This window comes from Triturus cristatus, chromosome 11, assembly GCF_964204655.1.
Source record: "Triturus cristatus chromosome 11, aTriCri1.1, whole genome shotgun sequence".
Lineage (NCBI taxonomy): Eukaryota > Metazoa > Chordata > Amphibia > Caudata > Salamandridae > Triturus > Triturus cristatus.
Genome location: NC_140594.1, coordinates 163,188,569 through 163,200,666, shown reverse-complemented (window position 1 = coordinate 163,200,666; position 12,098 = coordinate 163,188,569).

Genomic DNA, 12,098 nt, shown 5'->3' with positions numbered 1-12,098 from the left:
CTCCTCACACGGTGAGATTATTCTTCGAGTTGGCAGGTATGTCTTTCTTGTTGTAAGCTCTCCTATGAACATATTCTCTCGTGAACGTAACTGCCAAGAATTGTATCTGCGACAAACAGTGTTGAAAATATCCATATTTTCGAATGCAGTATTTGAATCACTCTTCTGTTAAATGAACTGCGGCTGCCCGCGGCCCCCGCAGGGGGCCACCCTAAGCGGGCGACCACCCTTAGTCGCATTTGGCACTCCCCCCACCCTTACTAATACGGGGGACTATAGGAGGAGTCCCCTGGCCAGATACGCACTTCCGGCACAAAGAGGAGGGGGAGGTATTTATGCCTCCCCCGGCCATCTTGGCGTCCTCTTTGCGCCAGACACGCCGTCCCTCTCGTCTCGACTTGACGCCGTTCGCTACTCCGGGTCTTGCGGCGGGTTTTCCGTGATCCTGGTTGTCCCGGTGAGTGTTGGTGATGGTTGAGAGGGAGAGTCTTTGTGGAGCGACGGGGTGACGCTCCTCATGGATTGCGTGCGGGAGGCCCCGGCAGGGCCGGATTTGGAGCGGTGCGACCGGGGCTATCGCACCGGGTGCTGGCTTCTTGGTGGCGCCGGGTTTTGGAAGTTTGTTGTTCTTCTGAAGCACCTGAAGCTGCGGTTCTTTACGCGGCAATTGTCAGGCCCCACATGAATGTCGAGACAACTCGTGTGATTTATTGTCTTCCTGGAGAGAGATCAAGATTTTGTATAGTTAAGGTTTTGACTTCGGTGAAGTTGGGGCAGAGGGTTAATGTGCCTGCTGCAAAGAACGTGCGCCGGGTGGATTACAGAGTGCGTGTGACGTAAGGGGGTCAGCAGGATGCTGTTTTCAGGAGAGGCATCCTTCTGTTGCTTGCAATGTATAACGATGAAGTCCTGGTATTCGACAGTGAGCTCAGACATTCATCCTAGAATGCATACACACCGCAAGGCATACATTGCTAGAACATTGATTGATGTTGCGAAAAGGGTTGATATGGCTAGAAATCGACTCTTAGCTTGTGCTTCTCCACACCAAGCAATCTTGGGTTATGCTGCCTACAAGTAGGGATGTCGTGGGAATCCTACACTTTGAGGCCGTTGGCTTGGTAACATTTCCTGTACACTGATTCGCATGCGTATGTTTGATTGTCTCTGCGTGGTTTGTACCTGCGTGGCTATGCTGCCTACCAGTAGGGATGTCGTGGGATTCCTGCACTTTGAGTCCGCTGGCTTGGGTAACATTTCCTGTACACTGATTCGCACGCGTACGTTTGATTGTCTTTGCGTGGTTTGTGTGAGATGTCCCACCGCGACGGCGGAGGGCCTGAGCGGGACTGTTGGGCCTCGAGGACGGCTCCACTGGGGGTCCAGCAGGGAGGTAGAGGCACTGGGTGGGGCCCAGTTTGCCCTGTCCCCGCCTGGTCGGAGTGGCCGTGCACGCATCCGGTGAGCTGCCCACCATCCCCCGCCCCACACGCAACGTTGTGTTCCTTCCTTCGTGGTGCGGCCCCCACGAGAGGTGGGCGAGAGGTCGGGGCTCTGAGGGAGGCATGCTGGTGGCGGCCGCGGCTCGCTGTCCACCCCACCACGCGGGCTGGGGCCCCCCGCGACCAGGAGCAGCGGCCCTGGGGTCCGAGTCAGGACAGCACCTGGAACTTCACCCGGGCCTGCATTAAATTAACGTGTTGCCAAGCAGTGGAAAGCCCTGCAAAGCTGCACTGGTCACCTTTTTATAGCTTATTGCGGTATTCAGGTATTATACTGGTACTAATGAAGTGCGACCTAGGCCCAGAAAGTGTACCAAGTTTAATAAAAATGTGGAAATAATGAAGTATACCAGTATGGCCGTATTGTGCCACATCGTTTGCCTTTTCTTGGTGCAGTTTTACTCGACCCAGCTGCATTATTGTCCCTCACAGCCACATCCTCCAGGGCGTAGCAGAGAGCTTGGAGCAAACAGATAATTATGTAAGCACATGCTAGCACCGGCGACTAGGACTGGGGGTTGAACGTGCGGAGATGTGGGGCGGGCAGCGAGGTTGCGCCGCTCTCCTCTCGTGCAAAGGTGAGGAGGTATGTTCGATAGATGTTTACATCTTCAGTTTCCGAATGCATTGGTCCGAGTCCCTCTACTGTCACTTAGTTTCAGCTGGGAATACTTTTGCAGCTGCTCATGTGTAAACGAGGCTCTACGCACTTGGGGTAACACAATCGTGCAGTGGCAAGCGTTGTTCCCAAACCCCTCTGGGTGGCGGCAGTGGGGGGGTCGGCGCGCCACTGTAAATTACAGAATGTTTACTGCTTGAAAAGTACTGCTAGGGGTAATAACAGGCGTGTAGCGAAGGGCTGGTGAATTGGTTCTTAGGCCCCTCTGTTATGTTTTCGTAAGCAGGGAGGTAGCATCGGTTCTAATATCGTATTGTAATTTTCAGGCACAGCACTGTGTATTGGCAACAAAGAAGGAACACAGAAGATGGGCCTTCTCTCCAATGGCCTGAGAAGTCTCCTCTGCTAGCAACAAGACTAGCTTGTAGAACCAGCGGCATGGTGCCACGTCATCATGACCGCCTCTCACGTGATGTCATTTACGGGTAGTATGGCAGCGCTTGGTGGAAAGGGCTGAACAGAAGCAACTGGTTATTATGTCTTAGGGGCAGAATTTTGCAAGCAACTAATTTTGTGACCTATAATTGGGTAGTTATGTTGCATGACCAGTATCCAAATTGCCACATGTTAACTTTTATCCTTCAGCGGATGTGCTTGTTCGCATTAATGGCCACCCCGCACGTGAGGTGCATTTACGGGGAATCGATCGCGGCGCTTGCTGGCAACTCGAGCAAAGGTATATGGCTTCGCGCTTTATAGTCTAAAGTAACGCCGTGATAATCACGGCGGGCCGGTGCTCGGCCCCTGCCCCGCGCAGGCCTGGGGGGCAGAGTGATTTGAAGAAATAATTTCAGCCGATGTAACTTTGCTGTATGTGTGGGAACGAGTGTCAGCCTCAAACTGTAAGGGAAAATGCCCTTGGTGTCACTCGGAATCAGCTTCCATTCGGATTAAGGAGATGAGTATTGATAATGCGTAGGGATTGTTTGCCCAAGTCTGAGCTTTAAGATGTGCTGCGATACTGGCACAATGGAGAGAGGAAGTTTGTGTCTATTGTGAGGATAATTTTCCAGTTACAGTTGCAGCTTCATTAAATTTGTGATTAAAGTGGTATTTAAAAGGAAAATCGTGCCATGCGGCTGATCACATTCCACGGTCAGTCTGCCCTTTCAAACTGCAAACTTTTAGCACTAAGGGCCCTTCTGTTTCTGGTGCCTCGCGGCAGTGGTACGAGCATCTAGGGCTTTTGTTTCTCAAACGGATGCAAGTGCTGAGATGTGTTTTCGCCGTCGTCTTGTTTGGATTACGCTCGGAAAAAAGTGTCACTCATAGTTTGTGAATTCTCACGAATTACACTGAATTATAAAACGGTCACACATAGCAATCTAAACTTTGGCAGCTTTGTTCAATGTGTTTTGAACCCAGATCATCTGTGTAGGTTTTGCTGATGCGGTTATTGCATAGCACCTAATCTTTGACTACTGGTCATACAGCCGTATAATTGTTCTATCAGCAGCAGTCTGTGGGGAAGGTCTGAGAAGCTTTCAGAAATGGTGAGGGAGGCCAGGTTCGGGAACTGGTCCCCGGGACATGGTTAGGAGCCATTGATCGCATCGACGGTTTCTTATTTACGGGCACAGTTCATCCTTGGGTACAATTGCTACACGTACCTCTGCTTTACTGCTATATTTAATAACGCACAGACGGTATGTGCACTACGTGGTGTGCAGTAGAAAGGCGGGATACATTAGTGTTAGAGCAAAGGTTTGGTCTCACGTCTCCTTCCCTTCCACAGATGTCCCAACTCTGTCCTAATGCCTTGCTCCAAGCTGGGTTCACTAATTTCAGAATTCATTAGGTCAGACTTCCACAGTTGACATAGAGTAGTAAACTGAGCAGAACCTCAACCACTCTGCGCTGCAGGTGACCGTTCGTTGCTGGAGATAGATGATAGCTCTAGCTCACTGATGGTACTAACATACTGGTCCAGTGGCTACCAGGCTGACCACTGCCCATGATGTTTGTATAAATTGGGGGCTTTGAAAACCCTGAATAGTCGCACTTACACACAGGTACATGGCAGCGCTGGCACAGGGAATAGGTGAAGAAAGCTGGAGTGGTTACTTGACGAGTGCCCTGGCCTTACAGATATTTTAAATTAAGGCACTGCCTAAAGTAAAGTGTGGTGTGATATAGTGGAATTTATTTCCGTTGTCGTGTGCTGCACTGTTTGACTAATATTAGGCCATAGATGAGCATGTCCATTGAACAACAGTACCACAGTGTCGATGTCAGCACAGGATACGTCACGTGTTTGAGCAGCCACGACATGAGCCATGCTTCGCAGACGCCTTCACACAAGCACTCAATTTGATTAATTTCATTATAGGACCACTCAATGCAAATACAGTTAGGGGTACAGACTGAGTGGGAGTTCTTTCCCATGATGGGGTTGACTTTTGGAGCCAGCGAGACAATTTGAACTATACCGGCAGATCGCATCACAGGTCCCACCGCCCTAACATGTTTCAGAAATGTGCATGGGTAGGTTGGATATGTGCCGTATCATTGATTGATTTTGCTCCCACTGTAGTGTCATTTATAGTCTTGGAATGTCACCCACAGTGGCGCAGTCATTATGAAAATGTCATACATAGCAATATGAAACCTTGGCAGCGATGGATGAAGGCAGCGGGCTCTCGTTTGGCTATGCAACGTAGCTTTAATTGTGGCCTAGTTACCTTATGGAAATGGAAGTATTGACTATGACAATGTTTAGGCTTGTTGTAGGTTTGTGCTGCTTTTGTAGGAAATGCAGGGATGCATGGACATAGCGGCTAAATACCAGGCAAGGGCACGGCCTTATTCAGCACGCGTGGGGGGCCCTGAGGCGTTTAAAACACGGCATCCTGAAGGTTGAGGTCAAGAGTGCATTTACTTGTTATCAATCGCACATGTGGTAGCATTACCAGCCGCCCTCGTCAGAAACTTTTGGGGGCACCTGTTGGAAGGGATTTTTATTGAGACGGCCCAGTGCTTTCATGCCCACCTTGAGGAAGGTTACTGACATTGGACAGACACACTTGTGCAAATTCCGAAGGATTCCATCCGGTATGCGCGGACGGGGTCGGGCTTTCAATACTTTAACACAGCAACAGCTAGTCCAGCTGCCGATTGCCCCCACCTCAGCTCTGGGGGCTGTGGGGAGCATGTGGTGGCGCGCAGCAGCAAGGCGCGATGGGCACGGTTTGTGATGGTTATGTAGAGCCAGCTTTTCCCAGGGACGCTGTGTGTGCTCCCACCAAGACTAGGGATGCAAGCCCACCCGGGGCATCATTTGGTCATTGTTTTCTGCCCTCACCACCCCCTAGCACTCGTGCATGTCTGGAGGCCAAAGTGGGGCACGCCAGAGAGGTCTACTTCCTTGTTAGTGTTATGGTTGACGAAGCACACGGGAACTGTACTTCTCCCCTCAGTGGTTTTCAAACTGTAGACGGTTCTTCTTCGCTGCGGCACAGCTGGGTTCGGCGGTCCTTTTGTTCGCCTATATTGATCTGCGGAACTAACTTAGTATTATGCCTGGGTTGCAGGGATGTAAGTTGCACGTTCTTTCACCTTTGCCAAAGTCGAATGGTGGCTCCGGGTGTACGTCGGGTGGCAGTATTATGGGGGTGTACTGGATAGGGGGCTGGTTTTCAGGGAAGGGCCCCCCCCCCCCCTTTTGGCATGATGTCGATGTTTCCTGGCGGTTTCTTAATTGGCGCTAATGCTTCAGACCGTGGTTCCGTCCCACGAGTCCTCGTCGTGCCCTCAGTAAGTCAGACGATATTGAGGAGTTGGAAATATGGCGATTAGCATGGGACACAGGGAGGTTATGCCCGGGTTCCGTCTTTCTTGGCCACCGGTTACCAGCCCATCGGTGGGAAAGTATAATTTTACAATTACTCTGGGAAATTACAACACATAAGAGGTGCCGCGAATTGTCTTGCGACTGCATAAGGCAATGGGCTACAAGGGCCTTTAGGAACTAACATCTGGTGGTACCATATAAAAACAGGTATCATGTACACTTGGGGGCAGTTCTAGCGCTAAAAGAAACCTGAGACAACCCAGTAAAGTTGAAGTGCCTGGCCTCATTTGGTTGGGCACTTTTATTTGGAAAGCATTAAACCAGTCAGTCCTGGGTATTAGGCAGGCGTACGATTAGCTAAGATGTTTGTTCAAACTGGGGGAGAGCCTAGCGACCATAATCAATGGGGGAACCAGGAAAAGCTTTACATCCTTATGTCGTAGATTTCCTGGGGAAGTATAGATGGACAAGCTTCAGGGATAAGGCCCTGAGCTTTCACCCCGCGAGGGACCATCACTAATTCCAAGCAAACCGGCAAGGAGCATACTAATCCTCCTGCAAGTGTGGCACAAGAACGGGTACACATGATTTTGTGCCCTCATGTCGCCCGGTCTGAGCAATCCAGGTCACACAACAGAGGGCAAAGTCAAGGCTTCGGCCCCTGATGGACCATGTTTTAATATTGGTTGTGTGTGGATAGGGCTCGCTATATTGTCGTTTCTTGCTATGTATGGTAGATGCAGCTATAGGTGCCCTCTGCAAGCAAGGGCAGGGTACAGGTAGCCCGTGTTAGACATATTCACCCGCACTTTAGCCGGGGCAGCAGGCGGGTTGGCAGCCAGTCCATGGTAACACCCATCCAATCAAAGCAAATTGTTAAGGTCATCTGGGGCCACATATACACAACCCAGTAATAGGTCCCTGGGGTTGGCAGTGTTGTGAATTTCTAAATTCAACTGATCAGGTGGTATGACCGGGGGTTAGACTAGCAGTAGTTGAGAGGGCAAGTCTCCACCTAGGGGGGTGACTGGCTGAATTTTATGGACTAGTTTAAACGTTTCACAGCGACTACACGTGGGAGAGTGTCAATTACCTGTGCATAATTCGACCGGACACTCGGTATCATAATAATTTAAATACTCACTGTAGTTGCAAGCGTGAGTTTCCCTCAATGTTAGCAACTGCTCACAATTTTAGCAGTACGGCTGCTTGGGAAGTCTGTGGGCAGCCACCACAGATAAAACCGAACAGGCACCAGTCTGACAGGAAAGGAGGGATGGTGAATTGATTGCCCACTTACCAGTATAACTACTGCAAGGAAGAAATGGGGGCGATTCAAAGGACTCAGGTGGTATGATAGCAATCCAAGACTTTCAGCTTATGCTGGGGGAGGTTTAGTATCACCTCCCGGTAGGGTGTCAAGTGGCAAACCTAGCGACCATGTCTCTTAGTCCATGGCGGGACAGTCCTCATTTGACACTGGGATCCTTAATTTCTAAGAGTATCACTGGTAATATACACACGAGTCTGTGGTCCCGTGGGTTATGTAATTCCACCCTTTAGGGTAGAATGTCAGATTCAACGATTTGCTCCCTGCCAAAGCAAACGGAGAGGAGCTGGCCTAACGGCTAGGGCAGTCTGCCTCGAATCTGGGGAACTTGGTTCGAGTCTCGGCAATGACGCGAACATCCTGTCATTCTGGGCAAGTCAGTTAATCTCCCCGTGCCTAACAAAAACAAGCATTTACAATGCAATGGTCTCGGCATTGGTAAAGTTAAGAGCTATTGGAATTGCTCCTGACATTATTCAAGTTTCTTATGGCCAAAGGTATGTTCTTATGTGCTTCCTGGAGGCCATCACATCCTTGCAGGGCATGCGAGGCACTGGTCCATTCCCAGAGAAGCATGCACCACTCCATGCGCAAATTCGCAGGGCAAGGGGCTTTGGCTTCATCAGGCATGAGCCATGCCGGACGAACCCCAAAGCTTATGGTGACAAAGTTGGGGTGCACTTGGCACAGGTGGGCTTGGAACTGTTCCTACAGGACATGAATATGGTCCGGGAAGTTGCAGGTGGCAGTGAGAAAGGAACTGTTTTGGTGGGGGGGCTCTTTAGGCGACGGTAGCCGCCTCCAGAGCTGTGGCGGAGTTACAGGGTGATCTGGAAGCATATGGTTACAGAAAGTTTACCTCTGCAAGAGCACAATAGGGGTGCCAGAGCCAAATCACAGGAACCTCGTGTGGAGGGTCCTGGAACAACTACGTCGGCGCCCCGTTAGTCCTTCGGGCGGTTGTGGGCCTGAACAACCGGGGGTTTGCCTTGCTACGCTCCGCCCTGAAAAGGGCGTGAGTAATAAGGGACCAATGTGTCACATGATCCAGTAAGGGATCACCCCCCATAAGGGTAGCGCTGATTGGTTTCTCCACAGTGCGTGGCTCATCAGGCGGGCAGGGCAGCATAGGTTTATACAGCTGCCTGCCCTTGGATCGCCCGTAAGATAACCCACCATATTGCATACTTTTGTATGGAATAAACCTGCAGCAATATTTTTCCCAAACAAAAGTTGTGTTGTGTATTTATTTATGCATGCATACTCTGTTGTGGTAAGGGTGGGGCCTGGTGCCATAATGGGACTATGCGGCTACTGGCGGCCCCCGCAGGGGGTCACCCTAAGCGGGCGGCCACCCTTAGTTGCATTTGGCACTCCCCCCACCCCCACTAATACGGGGGACTACAGGAGGAGTCCCCTGGCCAGATACGTCACTTCCGGCACAAAGAGGAGGGGGAGGTATTTATGCCTCCCCCGGCCATCTTGGCGTCCTCTTTGCGCCGGACACGCCGTCTCCCACCCTACCGCTTACCCGGCGTGGGGTTGGCAGGCGAATTACATAGGATGTTGTAATGTTTTTCTTTGGCGTTGCAGGCGGAGTTACAGGGCGATCTGGAAGCATATGGTTACAGAAAGTTTACCTTTGCAAGAGCACAATAGGGGTGCCAGAGCCAAATCACAGGAACCTCGTGTGGAGGGTCCTGGAACAACTACGTTGGCGCTCCGTTAGTCCTTCGGGCGGTTGTGGGCCTGAACAACCGGGGGTTTGCCTTGCTACGCTCCGCCCTGAAAAGGGCGTGAGTAATAAGGGACCAATGTGTCACATGATCCAGTAAGGGGATCACCCGTGATCCAGTAAGGGGATCACCCCCCATAAGGGTAGCGCTGATTGGTTTCTCCACAGTGCGTGGCTCATCAGGCGGGCAGGGCAGCATAGGTTTATACAACTGCCTGCCCTTGGATCGCCCGTAAGATAACCCACCATATTGCATACTTTTGTATGGAATAAACCTGCAGCAATATTTTTCCCAAACAAAAGTTGTGTTGTGTATTTATTTATGCATGCATACTCTGTTGTGGTAAGGGTGGGGCCTGGTGCCATAATGGGACTATAATCTACATTGGAGTATGACACCATTGAAGCAACTGAAGAGTATTTATGCAGCTGTGTATATATCCATATTTCTATTTGTCGCAAGTTTTCGATTTGGTGAATAATTGCAGTTTGGTACTAGATAGGCCAGCAAAATGTGGATTAATGGAATGTACAACTGTGTGCAAAATAGCTATAGGGCAATCTAACTGAGATTTATTTTAGAAAGCCTAAGAGACAATTGCAGCTTTCCTAATTGCTAATTTTGCAAATTTGGCAATTTTAATCCCAATCTCAGTGTAGCTTTGTATAATTTATTGTATATAAATCGACCTTTCGTATCTTTTTTGATTTAACTACAAGCCACACAATAAAAGCAGTGTTAACACAAGAAAATATCTGCCTTATCAGTCAGCAAAGAATCACCCCCCTTTCTACTTTTCATTATTTTAAAATTAAACTGTCTTTTTAATAAATCAAGTTCTGTCAAAGGGCTTATACATTTCGTAAAATCTCTGACTTTGGATAAATGTAAAAACATGTTGTTTAACGCGTCTGAAAATTATACATGTTTCTCAACCCCTAGTAAACAATACTTGTCATACAATACGTACAGATTGTCCAGTATTTTTCAGACTGAGTGTGATAATTCATTTTTAGTAATGGCTTTGCTGTTGTAGTTAGCCCTGCAGTACATAACTTTGACAGGAACGTACTTTGGACACGTGGAAATGTATCACTGACTCCAGCCAGTCCAGTGGACGCTGGCATAGTCAGCTCTTTGCACCTGTACGCCATCGTTTTGCATTTCTAGGTGCAAAATAGCCTCCAGTTATGCATCAGTGTCAGTGTGTTGACCTTTTAATTGCAACAATTGTCTGCAATGTGGCCATCATTAATGTCTATTTGTCTTTGTTGCAAAACATGCACAGAAAGGGCACGTTGTTGGGAAATCTCAAACACGCCAGGATTGCTACCTTTTATTGGTGTATCGCAAAATAAACTGGCAGTGGTAGAAAGCATAAGCTGTTGGAGTCCCACAGACTCCTTCACAGGGCAATGGGGAATGGAATATTGGCAAGTGAGCTGGTCACTCAGCTTTGATGACACTGACTTTCTAGAGCTACCAGATGGTAAAAGTCTCACGTCACTATAACCCCAGGTGAAGTGCATGAGGTACGAGTGTGGTGTGCGTTGCAGTGGTGTGTGTGTGATTTATCTTTGGTTAGGGAGCCAGTTTGTGGGTGTTGTGCTGCAGCCATCGTGCGTGCTATGCTGCATTGCCACGGTTAGGCATGGGAGTTCTCTGTGTCTCTCTGCCACCTATATACAATACCATCTATTTAGGAATTTTGCCTAGTTAGCTATGCCTGAAGACCTGGCACAGAATACTTGTTTTTGTTATTCACAGTTTTTCCAATAGTATGTCTGAAAACCTACTGCAGGTGCAGCTATGCGGACTTACTAGTGGTAATGTCGGGTGACGCTACTCCCAGGGTCACATTCCTCCTGTGCGGTGTTAACAGTGGAGACATCACACAAGCACAATGGAACACCCTGTGCAAATCCACACTTCAGAAAAATGCCTCTGCTGTGAAAAAACTATTTTACTTGTGGAGAAAGTCCTTCCCCTACACACCTAATAAATGTGGGGTGATCTGTTACCCTTTCCATCCTGTAAGAGGAGTAGCACTGGTCCTTGGTTGGCGAGAATCTCAGCCATTTCCACAGTGTTGAGGTCAGAGAGGAGTTAGGAATTTCCACAAATATCCATGTCTGTGGGCATTCAGAAACTTCCAAGGCAAACCACTGTTGCAACACCACCTCAACCCTTGAGTGGGATTTACGAGTGCAGATTCTTCCTCACCTCCGGGAATACATCTGCCCTTTTGAATACATCTATGCCCACCAGAAATTCCTAAGTGGGCCACTAGCAGGTGCACAAATGGTAAATTCGGCTGTAAACCTACAGTTACGACTAAATTTACTCTTGTGAATTGAGCCCATTGCATCCAAATATTGCAAGCTTCTGACAATGTTGCGCAAGAAGTTTAAAATGTTGTGCCGTCTTCTCCCAATGCCGCACCACAAGAAGGCTGTGTAACTGCTCACAGGCAAACTGAGTGGCCATTTTACCTGTAGCCTCAGTCTGTGCCGAAATGTTTAGCTATGAAATCCATGCTGCATTACCACCATTAGGCCTGGGGATTCTTCATGTGTGAAGTTCTGCGCATTCTGCGCTCCGATTGACAACTATGGAGTATTTAGGGAGGGGCCCAAGTACAAACCAAGATTTGAATGGAAGGCATGGAATGACCTTGGGAGGGGTTAGCATAGTACACATGTTTATGAAAGAGGGATGTAGCTGTACAGCAACACCTGTCAATCCAAAGAGGAGACCATGGATTGGTCGAGCTTGTGTAGAGCAGGGTTCTCCAAAGTCGGTCCTGGAGGGCGGGATCCATGCCAGATTTTTAAGAGCTACATTTATCTGGATAGGGATATGCTAAAAATCGGCATGGATCTGACCATTCAGGACCGAATTTGGAGAACCCATTGTAGAGATAAAACAAATCCCAGCTCTTTGTATTGTCTGTGTAGAGTAGACCTACAGTTGTGTTGTACAAGCTGTTGGTAGATGTGTGTGTCAGGGTCATAATTAGCAAGAAGTAATGGTAAAGATGGCCATGCAGGTAGGTGGCTAT